This window comes from Pleurodeles waltl, chromosome 11 (genome assembly GCF_031143425.1).
Source record: "Pleurodeles waltl isolate 20211129_DDA chromosome 11, aPleWal1.hap1.20221129, whole genome shotgun sequence".
Classification (NCBI taxonomy): domain Eukaryota; kingdom Metazoa; phylum Chordata; class Amphibia; order Caudata; family Salamandridae; genus Pleurodeles; species Pleurodeles waltl.
In genome coordinates, this window is record NC_090450.1 from 643,712,342 (window position 1) to 643,724,858 (window position 12,517).

A 12,517-nucleotide genomic window follows, 5' to 3' on the forward strand; every position below is an offset into this window, starting at 1 on the left:
ACGGCAGACGGGATACTGTAAACACTGGCTTTCTTTTGGCTCCTGCACCCGCGGTGGTCAAACTAGTAATGAGGGCAGAAGTCTTGAACAGCCATAATTAAAAAATCAGAAGAAGTATGTGATGCTTGGATTCTAAAATTAGGTTCTCTTGCCTAAGCATTGAATCTACCTCCTAAACTATTCTAATACTAGAGGAATACTGGAGAAAGGTTAGAAAACAGAACTTCAGTAGAAGATGATGTTCAAGAGAGGTGAGGTGGCATAAAGCCACATAGTAAGTATGAGGTCTGAACCTCAAATGGTCCACTATGAGCAAGGGACAGAAGGAAACTGAATCTCTCGCCTACTGAACCACACTTAAATCTTAGTTTTTCCAGGTGTGATAACATCATAATCAAAGCTCTCATTTGAAAAACAAAACTGCAAAACAATTAGAATAAACACTCAGGCCCTCATTATGACATTGGAGGTCCAGCTCCGCAATGCGGGCGGTGGCAGTAACACCGACGATGGATGCTGGACCGCCAGATTATGACCACAGTGGTGAACCGGCTGCTTTTCCGGTTCACCGCCTGTACCACCAGGGCAGTCGGACCACCAGGGCGGTCAGACCGCCGGGACGAAGGTAGACCACCTTCACCCCAGCGGTCCACCATAAAACGCCAACAGAATTTCCTGGTGGAAACCCTGACAGGAAATCCCTGGCAGAAAGGATACTGGCGACAAGAATTTACATTTGTGTGGCCAGTATGTGACTCCCCTTGGCTCCCCCCACACAGCCACAGTCGCCCCTAAGCCCGTGGAGTCCCCCACCCCGACCTCATCCAAGCATGCATGCACCACACACACACACACATGCACACATGCAATTACTTATTCACGCACTCATACAGACACGCACATACACTCGCACACACCCCCACCACCCCGCATCCATAAATGCACTCACAATCACACACATACACACACACACACAAACACCACCCCCCTCCAATCACACAAACACACACCCCCATGCACGCACACACAACTCATCACCCCAACTCCTCTATCGGACGGGCATTTACCTTCTCTCAGTGGTCATCCAGGAGGGAACGGGTTCCTTGGGGCCTGCTCCGCCGCCAGAGCCCCATCACTACAACACCCCCACACCTATTACCAACTCTAATAGGCATGGCAGTGTTGTGATGATGTGGCAATGCAAGCGGAGCAGCCTCAACTGCACCGCAGACTGCCAGTATGGCTGCTGGCAGCTCTCCGCCCAAATTCTGGTGGAGAGCCACCAGCAGTCATAATATGACGGTCAGATCACCGCCATCCCTGGGGATCTTGTGGTGGGCAGGACTTTGGGGGTCTACGTTATAGACCACCAAAGTCATAATGAGGCCTTCAATTTTCAGAAGCCTTTGGCACTCTACCTTGATAAACCCTCACATTCAGGAATCTCAAAAAGCTAAGGCTGCCAATGCCAGAATACTCCTTTTGTGAAGTAGTACTTCTTTCAGAATCTCTTATCTCTCGTGCACACTGAGCTTCTTGTTAATTTCACCACCTGTAGTTTTGAAAAACAAGCTTTCATGGTGAAGATTAGAACATACAAAAAGAATGCAGCCTTCACTCCGACCAAACTAAAAGGAACACAAATATACTTTTAGCTCAAATATGTTCAAATGTCTAACTTGTTAAAAATACAATGATGATAAAGAATAAGATTTCTAAAATACTATAACACTGACATTCTTGCATACAAGTATTAAATGTGGCTTACATGAAATATTTACTTTTATTGTGCAATTTTTCCTCATATATTTCAGTGCACTGCGTTAACAATTCATTTTACACATAAAAAAAAAAAAAAACCACTCTTCTAACGTTTTAGGAAGCATAATGGCACAGTCAGGTTATCCTCTTTCAACCCTCCCTCTAATGATGTGTAACATCATCACATACCCATTTCATCCTTGAATGAAACTCTCTAATACCTAGTCATTTTGAAGAGCTTTTGCCTGGATTCTTCCAAACATTTCATGTCATTATAATATTTAAACTATCTTCCAACTCAACCTCTGCTCTCTTTCTCTTTCTGCTTTGCTGAATCCTCATTCCTCAGAAAATGTTGCATCTAACTAACAGAATTATTCCTACTATAGGTATAATTAACAATAGTCTCAACAGAAACCCTACAATTCCACTTCCGAAATTTCAAAACCTTCTACCTATAGCAGAAAATCCATCTCCAGTCTCTTCCCATGCACCAGTCACTTCCAGTTCTTACAAATCCTTTGTCATACTTCTGCTAATCCTTACATTTATCCGGAATGAAAGTACAATGTTGTTGGAACTTTCCGTATCTGACACACTCCACCCTCTTTTGCGAGCAACATGTCTAATGGAAGTCGATTGTGTAAGACCACTGATCTGATCGCTATCATCTCAGAGTGTACGACCAGTAATCCTCCAGCAGTACTAGTGACTAGTTTATCCACTATTGTAGCCAGCCTTCTAATCTTCAAATCATTCAAAATCACTTCCACAGAGGGATTAAAGTACTAAAAAATATCTCCTACCACTTCTCCTACACTCACAACATACCTAAATCTAGAAAATTGAGTCCAAACAGGATCATCAAAATGTTCTACAAGACAAATTTTGGGAAAACAATCCCCAAATAAAAAATGTCATACCATCTGTTTAGCCATTTAAAATGAGCATGACTTCCTCAAATGAAATAAACTCCAGGGATAACAGCGTCCTCTCCATCCAAATACAACTTATAGTTCCCTCAAACTTCAAAAGTTTGTTCACATTCACTCTTTCCCATAAACACATTATCAGTCTCAGATCTTTCCATCCAAATACATGATCTTCCTTTGTGTTCCCAATCTGTAGCTAAGGCAGCTAATTTCCAGCTAACCGATGGTCTATTTCTTCCTTTGCTCATTTATTTTGACTACGGAAATGCTCCTCTAACTGCGAGTTGGCTTCCAACCCTCTTCTTCTGTTCTCAACTAAATTCAGGAATTTCTTCTCAACATCTGATAATATACCAGTTAAACTGTGCTGTTGTGCATAAACCATGACTAGAGTGGAAAGAGGTTTGAAAAATATTGCAATTATTTTTATTTCCAATGCAGCTAGACAGCTGTTCAAATGATCAATTATAAGGCTCTCTGAAAGAACTAAATTGTAGTTTGAAAAATAATATTGGTAATGACCTGTCCCATTAAACAAACTTAAAAAAAGACTACAAGCAATTCCATAAGTCAAGGGAATATTATGATAGGTAATGCCTTCTGAAACAGAAGCAAGCAATTGAGTGCAAACAGAGCAATCCCTTACCTCCATAGTCTCTACATGTTCATATAATTAGCGAAAATATACACTTGCAGAATAATCTCCCCTAGATCATCCCCTTTCTCATCTATTTTACTACTTTTCTTAGGATCAATAATTTTGGGGGAATCACTAGATGATATCTCCTCTTCTATAGGATTGGTAAGGAAAAAAACTCCTACTGTCAAAATATTAGTATTACAAAAGAAATAAGCCATAAAGCACCTATTACATATTTACATCTATTTCTCTTGTCTAGCTCTATTATGTCTTTAGAATCCAATCTATTATCAAGCAAATATGGCAGCTGCAAAATATTTATTCGTTGATTTCACCAGTGCAAGGGGCAAAAGAAAGTTCAAAATTAATTTATCAACATCAACAGTAGAACATTTTGTGAGACTTCCCAGCCCTACTCCGTGTTCTTTTAAGTGACAACCCTCTTTATTCTACTGGGGTGTAGGAAATCTTCCAACTTCTCAATCCCAATCAATGTAAATGTCTTTAATATTCATGCAAACTAAACTCATAGATGACAATGAAAGTTCGAGGTAAAGTTCAATCACAATGTTCAGTTCATGGAGGTTCAACCTGAATGTTGACTCCAATACTTCCAGATTTATTGGTCTGTATCATTTGCAAAGTAGGTCCAGTCTGGTGAAGAATACCTACAACTAGACACTCAGGGCCTCATTATGACTTCTGCTGGCTATAACGTAGACCGCAGACGTTCCGCCAGCCACAAGACCACCAGGGATGGCGGTCATTCCACTGCCATATTAGGACTCCTGGCGGCTCTCCACCAGAATTTGGGTGGAGAACCACCAGCAGCCATACTGGCAGTCGGCGGTGCAGTGTAGGCGACCGCCATGTCATCACAACACTGCTGCGCCTATTACGAGTTGGTAATAGGTGTGGCGGTGTTGTAGTGACAGGAGGCTGGCAGTGGAGCAGGCCCCAAGGATCTCGTCCCCTCTTGGAAGACCACTGGGGAGGGGGGTGATGACTGGTGTGTGCGTGCATTTGTGTGAATGGAGGGGGGTGGTGTTTGTGTGCATGTTTGTGTGTGATTATGAAATCAAAAAAGGGCAATTTGTGGAGCACACGTATATACAGAATTTCTAGCTGTCAAACATACTGAATTCAATAATCTATACACACTGGTGACAACATATGAGATTACAGTACACACATAAAATTCACGCAAAAGACAAAAACAAATTAGCAATTGGTATGTGGAAAATCTATATAAATCTATTTAATATACATAGTTGTATCCATTGCAAAATATAATTCTTGACAACTACAGTTCAGCATATGTTGAAATATATTGGTATGCAATTCAGCCTGGTTGGAAAAAGAAATCGAGATAGGTGCATCTGTAAACAATCTCGCATGAGTTCACAGGATTCAGCTGACATGTGTTTCGTCCTGTTATAGGACTTTTTCAAGGTTGATTGAACAACAACATATAAAAATAATATTACAAATATTATAAATGCATTAGTTGATCAAGTTACACAGTATTACACAAGTTAAAAGCCTTTTAATATATTTCCACCATGTATGGTGAGACAGATATCAAGTTAGTGACCGTTAGAAAATGTGCAAAAAAACTAAGTCACATGCCAAAGAAATCACCAAGTAAAAAGTCAAATCCAATAAAAAGTAGACCTTCTAGTAAAATATCCAAGTGCAAAGAAATAATAAATAAAGATAATGAGAATAATGAAAAGAGAAAGGGATGAATATTAAGAAGAGAAACCCCATAAGAGATCCATGATTTAGAAGTGTAGTGGAATTAGTATTTTGTGGATAGACAGTATTCCATATTATGACAGTTAAGTCGCTAATTATACCTCCTTGCAGATAAAAAAAATCCATAGTAATCCAAAGATTCCCTACGAATATATGAAAAAAAGTACAGCTTTTTATCATGAGATCATAAAATACATTTAATCAAATAATTTAAAAGTATCCAACACAATATGTCCACCAACCTTAGAACTACTTATCCTCATGGTGCGTCAATATTCATGTGTTATGGGACAGAATTGAAGTATCCGAAAAAGAAAAAAACAATTATGGTCCTCACAACACCTCACACAAAAACATCTGGAATAAACCAAATAAAAGGAGCACAGACACAGTTACCATACTGGCACCAAACCCTAAATATCCCCAAGCTATCTGTTTCAACATCAACTGAGTTTCACAGATACAGTTTTTTGGTAGAAGTGTGTTACTTATACTTTTTCAATATTGAAAAAATCATCAGGCCCCATATTGTCTGTATGTTTATGAGAATCACCATCCAAAATCATACTACACCGCGAGTGAACAGCTGTAAAATATTTCAAAATTACACATATCATCCATTAAGTGTGATGTAATATATTATCCCAAAAAGATAAGATTCCACTGTGTTATCTTTCTCCATATACTACTGAGATACATCAATACATAAAAAGGAAAAAAAATTTGCCGAAAAGGAAGGTAGAAAATCCTCTGACTAGTTACCTTCATAAGCTGTACATATTCCTAGACGACAAACGGCATCCCAATTTCTCGCCAATCAACCCGACATGGTAAACGAACGTCCTCATATTGGGTGTAGCCATAGTAAAAAACACACCCACGCGCATGTTTGAAGAGACGTCATATTGTGTTATGATTTCAGTGGCCACCATCTATAAAGAGCGAAAAATGCATATCGGGCATTGTAGATCTACGTTTCAACAGCGGCACTACCAAATCCCACGTGACTTCGACAACAAATTACAAAAGGAAAACATTTGATTTTAGCAGAACCATATCCCGTATGACCAACCATGTGTGTCCAAGTATATTTATGATGTCAACATGTGTGTGGCAGCCATTTTGTAATGGGCTCTCAACCCCTAGAGGATACAGAGCAACACTCACTTGTGACCAGTACCATCACAATTATGCTCCAATATAGCAAGCATTATTGCAATAGGTCAGTATTCCAATAAAGACCCAAAGCAACATTCATCAGGGACACAAATGAAAACGGAATTACCCATTTACACAAAAACATATATCAGTTTCATGTTATGGAGTACAAGTGTCTTATATGATAATTCATCCTTTGTTATTAATCACTCATTTCTTGTATAACCAAATGAAATAATGACTTTTGATCCACTTGCCACTATCACAATTTGTTTTTTAATATAGTAAGTAGTAAAAGCGACATATACCAGAAAAAGCAAGAGAAAATGAAAAGTAGTAAAGAAAAATTAAACAGAGAACAAACCATACAGAAATAATAATCTACTTATGTGTGTTTAGTTGTTTTATGATATGTTATCATGACAACAGCAGATTTCCACTATACTTATTTAAAGCAATAGTTCTACATCATTAGCCATTCTTCTAGACATTAGGACATTGAGAAATCCATCAACTACTCATAAAATGACTTTCCTGATTCATATAATCATTTAATTATAAAAAATAATGCATCTCATGGTCGAAATTCATGCCTAATTCTATGCTCTTACGTCTAAGTATCCATCTGGCCTCATTTCTTCTAAGTTCAATTTCTCTATTTCCACCTCTGGGATGTGTCAAACTTTGGCTAATGCCCATAAATTTAATCTGTGGAACATCTCGCATGGGATGTTCCTTTTTAATATGACGAACTATAGGTGAAGAAGGATCGTTACTCCTAAGAGCACGCATATGTTCTTGAATCCTCTCCTTTAGAGATCTAATGGTACTTCCTACATAGATCTTGCCACAGTCACACACCAATATGTAAACCACATATTTGGTATTGCAATTGGTCAAAGTATGAATTTTAGATGTTTTACTAACATTGAAATTATATGTAAGAGTCCTGTGTAGAGCTCTGCTACACATATTACATTTGCTACATTTGTGGAAGCCAATTGCTTTGGCAGGCAGCCATGTTTCCAATTTATCCCTAACCTAAACTCTTGCAGACCAGAACTCTGATAGTTGTACCCTTCTTATGAATTATGTTAGGTTTGGAAGGTAACAATTGTTTTAAAGTATCATCAGTTTGTAAAACACTCCAATGTTTAGAAAGAACTTTGTAAATGTCCTGACTGTTCCGACTATAAGGAGTACAAAAAGATATTGACCTGTGTGATGTTAAGTTCTTAGTCTTGTTTCGACTTTTTAAGAGAGATGATCTCAACACTTGGTTGATCTTGTTTCTAGCTGTCCTTATAACATCTTTCGAGTAGCCCCTTTTGATGAATCTACTTTCTAAATTATCCAATTCCAGTTCACAGATATCTCCTTTACTACAATTTCGTTTTATCCTGATCATTTCTCCAAATCGGATGGTATGCAGTGGTGGTGGGGGTCTGTGCTAGTGTATTTGTGTGTCTGTATGAGTGTGTGAATGCGTGATTGCATGTGTGTGTGTGTGTGTGTGTGTTGGAAGGGGTTGGGGTGGGAGGGGTCTCTACAGGCTTAACAATATTGCAACTTTTCCTGAGCTACTTTAAGTCCATTCTCAGCCAGGTGGTTCAGTATTGTAATAGTATCCTGTTTACAATGCTCTTGAGTATTCAATACCACCATGAGGTCATGGATATACTGAATCAGGAACGAATTACATTGCATGACCAAGGATTCCAGATTTTTCTTTGATGTCTGATTGAAAATTGATGGTGACTCAGTCTCTCAGGTGAAACTTGGCACAGTGCAAAAACCCTGTTTCCAAGCCAAAATGCAAAGAGGAATTGACTATTCTCATGCAACAGTATCTAAAAGAAGGCTTGAATGAAATCAATGACAGTGAACCAGTCAGCCTCACATGGAATCTGAAACAATATTACAGATGGATTCGGTAACACAGGGCAACAAGGGACAATAATATTGTTGATTTTCCTAAGGTCCTCTACAATTCTGTATTTTCCATTTGATTTCTGGAGACCCATGATGGGATATTTGCAAGGGCTTCCCATGATCTCCTTCAGAATTCCATACTGTATCATGGATTCAATCACAGGAGTTATTCTGGCAATAGTTTCAGGGGTCAAACTATACAGTGGGGTTTTTGCTAATTCAGCATTTGGTTTAATAGTAACTGAAAAATCCCACACTTCAAGTTCAACTGCTTCTCTCAACTATGGAGGCAAATCGTCAACTGTTAACAAAGTCAATGAGGTGCAATGCATTTCACTTTCCATCAACTTAAAGACAGCATCCTCATCTATATTAACTTCTATTCCTGCTGGAGTACAATTGATGACACAATTTAATTTTGACAGTAAATCTCTACCTAAGAGATTTACTGGACTGCGATCACATATTGTAAAGGTGTGCTTGTCTTCAAAAGATCCATTTTTTACTGTGAATGGGGTAGTTTCTTGAGCTGCCATTTGTTTATTCACCACACCAATTAGGACAGTTTTTCCCAGGGGGTTAGGTCCTGGACTTCTACTGTTCTAAGAATAGAATAGGTAGCACCCGTGTCAATAAAAAAATGACACTGGACGGCCAATCACATCACTATCTACAAATGGTCCACTCTGATCTACCTCTATGGCTGTGCCAAGTATGCAGTCTTCCTCCCCTCTCAGGCAACATCAGGCTCACTGATCGGAGACATTTGTTTCACCTTTGTCAAACAAAGGGAACTGTTGAAATGAATTATTATCCTGTACCCCATTGGCATTCATTCTCATGCCCCGGTTTATGTTCTGGCGTGATTCAACAGCATGTTGCTGTGGTATCGGGGTTGGGGGACTTGCAGCACCAGAGCTTTGGGCACATTAAAAATGTGGTTCCTATGTCTTTGTCACCATGCATCTGGTTAGAATTGTTATTCTAAGAAGGAACAAATCCTGCATTTTAGACCTTATTAGCCGAATTTAAATGGCATTCCTGCTTCCAATGTTCCAGCTAATTGCAGAGGTGACAAGGAGTTGATCCTTTTAGACTGTTTAGACCCATTCCTATACAAGAGTCTATTAGGACTCCTCGACCTCTATTTTGCATTGAATTTTGTGCCAGTTGATATATACCTTGCATTGCACTAGCATTATTCACAGCTATGGGCATCTGGCTAGTTCTTTTAGCTGCTTTCATTTGGGAAGTATCAGTTTCTCCTTCAGCTTTTTATGCTTTCTTTCTATTTCATCATGGCAATATTCAGCATAATGCAAAATCTCTTCAATTGACTTTTTTTGCCAACAGATTAAATGCTGCTGAATCATTAGACTTATCTCTGGCCTCCGTCCTGTCACAAACCTTGGCAGAAAATGTCCCAGGTCTTTTACCTCTAAAGTCTTCAAACCACTATAATGTTTAATTGATTGTAACAGTCTTTCATAGTAGGCATGGTTCGACTCCTTTGTTCTTGAGTTGTTCTATCAATCTTGACCCAGTCAACATCTTGAGGAGGCACCTTCCCTTTCAGGAATGTCATGACCCCCTGATGTTTCTTCATCACTAACAACAAGGGACCTTAGTTACTACATTCCTAGTTGGTTCTCTCTCAGGCCATTGAACGGCTATTTTGCACTGAGTCCTCAAGTCATTGAGAACGACAATGTCAAACAATGTATTCTAATCAATGCTCAAAACCTGTGAAATTTTCACAACCTTTCAACCTGACAACACCATTCCACTGGCTTCTCTCGCAACTTTGGAAATCATTGGTAAATGATGTAAGATCACTCTGACTCCACAGCACATGAATATAACCATCACCAGGCACTTCTCTCAAGGGGAAGGTTGTAACACCTATACCTGCTTCAATTGGTCTCCTACTTATCTAATTCATTCCATTTCCTAATGATCTGAATCACTTCCCTAGTCTGAGTTTTTAATCTGAGTGCTCATATCAGCAATGCCTTTTTCACTGAATCGTACTCAATAGCTCCTTTGGAAAGCCTTGGTTTTAATTAGGTGTCCCTCATATTTTTAAGCCAATTCTGTCAATTTATCATGAACGTGGCCCGCTCGCCTAGTAATATCCCTACACATAAATGCAAGCTCATCTTCTTGATAAGTCTCTAGTAGCTGTTCAAAGCCTAGATTTTTAACAATCTTTGCATTCAATTCTATTATCCACTTTACTACTTTTAAAGTTCTCTCTCTCGATGTGGATGGAACCATTCTCTAAATCACTTCAGAACTAGTACTCTCCTTAGATGGAGTGTTTCCATTAAGGAATTGTACCCAGTGATCTATCTCCTTCTCACTTATGGATTGTGTCACCACAGGAATTTTAGGTGTTGAAGCACTTCCCTGAGTACCATTTCCCAAATATAAAGGTGATGCCTATACAAAGTTATTTTGAGCGGGTATCTTCTGATATGTACCTATTAAAATGCAGTCAGACATATTCAAGGTAGTATCTGCACTTACTCTACAAGGAATGCTACTGTGTGTTGGAAATAAAGAAACAAACTCCCTAATGCCTGAGGTATTTGGAACTTCACTCTACCTTTCAGCATTATTGGGTACAGTCAAATTGCACTGATTTTTCCTGGAGCCTTCTGTTTTATACATAGGCACTACCGGGCCTATAGAAACTGAGACTATAGGAGCATCAACAGTACTCACTGTAGAATGAACTGGGGTACATTTTCTCAAACCTTTGCTTCTTATCTCACAGGGTATGCTAGTGGAAGCAACCTCCACAGGACTAGGGGTCATCTTAGTTGGAGCAGTTGCTAAGTTAGTTGGATCACTACCACTAACAGTCTGATTTCCATTTTCATCTCTAACTTAATTATATGGAGATCGACATTCTGAAAGTTACGCATCCAAAAGACTATCTCCAGAGCCTTCATCACTGCCCATTCACGTATCATTAGGCTCTTTTTGTTTCCTCTCTTTTGCTTTTCAAGTCGTTTTCCTTTTCCCTTCTCCCTCAACATCATCTGTCATCAAAGACTGAGACAATCTATCTCCTTCTATCAAGTCAATTGTCCACCTTTCCTGCTCAGCATCCCATCTAGCATCTGCATAAGTACACATAGCTTTCTTCACTCAGCCCTGATATTTTTTTTCTCGCAGATGAGCAGCACATTCCCAAGCATTAAGTGCTTCACATTGTGAGGGTCAAGTAGGTGGCTTAATTTCATATAACACTCTCCTCAAATTTTCAATAATTCTCAAATTAAATTTGCCATATTGTGTAAATCTCAATGGGCCATTCTTTTTTTGTGATCTTGTACCATATTCCAAGCCAAACCCATGTATTGTGACCCTGAGTACCTTCTGGAGGTGACACTTCTTCCTCCCTACTGGGATTATGAACATCTCCTCTAAACATATTTCATATAACTTTAAAGCATTTCATGTTTCAAAACATTTTCACAATGATCCACTATAATTAAAAATAACACCATGTCCACAATCCTTTGCTCCGACACAACCACCAACTGCAGTGTGGCACCTTATGACTTTGTGTACCAATAGCAGCCCAGTACCACACCAACCAAACTATACCAATGTTGCACACTGTGACGTACATCTTGCTCCTTGCAGCAGTTCCTCCTCCTTTAAAATCTGCATGCACACTTACTTTGAAATATGACATACATACAAAATACAATGCAATAACCTTTGTCTGATTCATTAAAAAATAAACAGTTTCAATCACACAAGAAAGTTTACAATCACTTCTGATGAGACCTCAACCTGTGGGGTAACATTGAAATCAGTACAGTTTCTCTCTCTGCATTAAGATCCACTATACCAATTTGTCTCACATTCACACAAAGTAAGGCCCATATTTATACTTTTTTAGCGCCGCATTTGAGTAATTTTTTGACGCACAAACGGCGCAAACTTGCAAAATACAATTGTATAAATATGGGCCTAAATCTCTATTTTAACCTTGTCATTGATGACATCTCTCAACAAACACATTAACTCAGCAGACAACTATAAAATGGTGCCATGTACACCTTTTAAACTATCCTGGGGTCTTAGGCCACATCGGACTCGATAACTATTTCAATGTCTCCTTAAATCATAACACTCACACAACATGCAAACATTGCTGCACAACACCATCCAATTTCACAATCACTGCTAGCTAAACACAAACAGATACACTCTGCAACCCTATTAATTTCTGCTGCCAGTACGACTCTCTTCTGATCCTCCGCAACTTCGCAGACTCTCCAACTCTGGACATGGACACTAGGGTTTGTGCCCTGGG